General features: G+C 41.2%; 1 protein-coding gene across 1 annotated transcript in view; it reads left to right on the plus strand.

The window, feature by feature from the left end:
• The first annotated feature begins 1,512 nt into the window (after positions 1–1,512).
• LOC310955165 (amino acid transporter heavy chain SLC3A2-like) overlaps positions 1,513–1,524 on the plus strand; it is a 4,775-nt gene continuing 4,763 nt past the window's right edge. The window contains exon 1 of the mRNA XM_083924932.1: positions 1,513–1,524. This exon is cut by the window's right edge and continues 391 nt beyond it. The gene's annotated coding sequence lies outside the window, so the exon portion shown is untranslated.

Consider the following 1,524-nt stretch of genomic DNA (forward strand, 5'->3'; position numbering starts at 1 on the left):
TTCCCGCCACTTTCAGCCTCTGTTTAAACACAGGAAACATTCAACATTTAATTAATATTAATATAAATATAAATATATACAACAAACACCAGTAACCAAGGAGACACAGCTCTGATTAACGTCACCTGTCTGTTACTGCCGTTACTACGGCGCTCTGTCGCCGTAGCAACGGCCTGACGGCGACCCCGCCCCCATTCTGACGTCATCAGTGGTAAGATGGCGTCAGATACTCAAAAGAATAAAAAATAAATAAATACTCCAAAGAATGAACTGAAATAAGAAACAAAACGACCATAGAGACACAAAAAGATGCAAAATGACTAAAGCTAATGTAGCATCATGTGTTGGTGAAGTGAGGAAACACCGTTTTAAAAATGGAGGAAATCAAAATGGCCGTGCGGGGAGACGGTGTCACTCTCTCGTGTCACGTTTATGAATAAATGACTCTGTTTGTTTGTTGTTATGGTTTTGTGTCAAAATAATTCAATAAAGATTTACAAAAAAAACCCAAACACGTCTCACAGGTCGCAAAAACCTTCATCAATGAACTAGCAGAATGCTAGTTAGCTCGTAGTTAGCGAGGCAACATTATCAACGTCAAGAAGCTCATGTGGTTTCTAAATGTTTGTTGATTTTTTTATTGAACAAAGTAAACGAACAGAAATACAAGGTAAACATGTGTGTTGACGACACGATAAATGAATAAATCAATCAAAGAGAGCACGAAAAACGGACTATTAAATAAATAATAATGCTAACTTTTATTATCTGATGCTAAATGAAGCTAACGCAAGCTTTTTTCTCAACACTAAATGAAGCTAATGCTAGCTTATATCCTGATTTTAAATGAAGCTGAAACCCCGTGTCTGCGTGGGTTTTCTCCGGGTTCTCCGGTTTCCTCCCACAGTCCAAAGACGTGCAGGTGTTGGGTTCATTGATGACTCTAAATCACCCGTAGGTGTGAATGGTTGTCTGTCTCTGTTCGTCTCTATGTGTCCTGTGATAGACTGGCGTCCTGTCCAGGGTGGACCCGCCTCACGCCCCCGCGACCCTGACAGGGACAAGAGGTTGAAGATGAATGAATGAATGCAGCTAATGCTAACTTTTTTCCTGATGCTAAACAAAGCTAACGCTAGCTTACGTCAGGAATGTGTCGTATAAGATGCTGAGTTTTAATATTTATCATATTTCTAATCTTCCTGTAGCTCTCGACACAGTTCAGGTGTTTGGGTTTAAAACGCCTCCGCTCTGACACAAGATGGCCGCCGTGATGGGGCGTCACTGATAAACAGCAGCGGCCAATCAGACGCCTGCGTTCAAACTTTATATATCTGTGAATTTGTGTTTGCGTCACACTTTAATTTATTATATTTATTATATTTTTATATTTTTGTTTAAAACACATTAATCTGATGAAGGAGGAGGAGCCAAACATGCGGGAGTGCTCGTTTTTCCGACGGCAGTGAAAGCATCACTGCGGGGTTCCAGACTCATCTGTCGGCGCTGCGGAGGGTCGGTGACGGT

The sequence above is a fragment of the Echiichthys vipera genome, assembly GCF_963691815.1.
Source record: "Echiichthys vipera genome assembly, chromosome: 12".
Classification (NCBI taxonomy): domain Eukaryota; kingdom Metazoa; phylum Chordata; class Actinopteri; order Perciformes; family Trachinidae; genus Echiichthys; species Echiichthys vipera.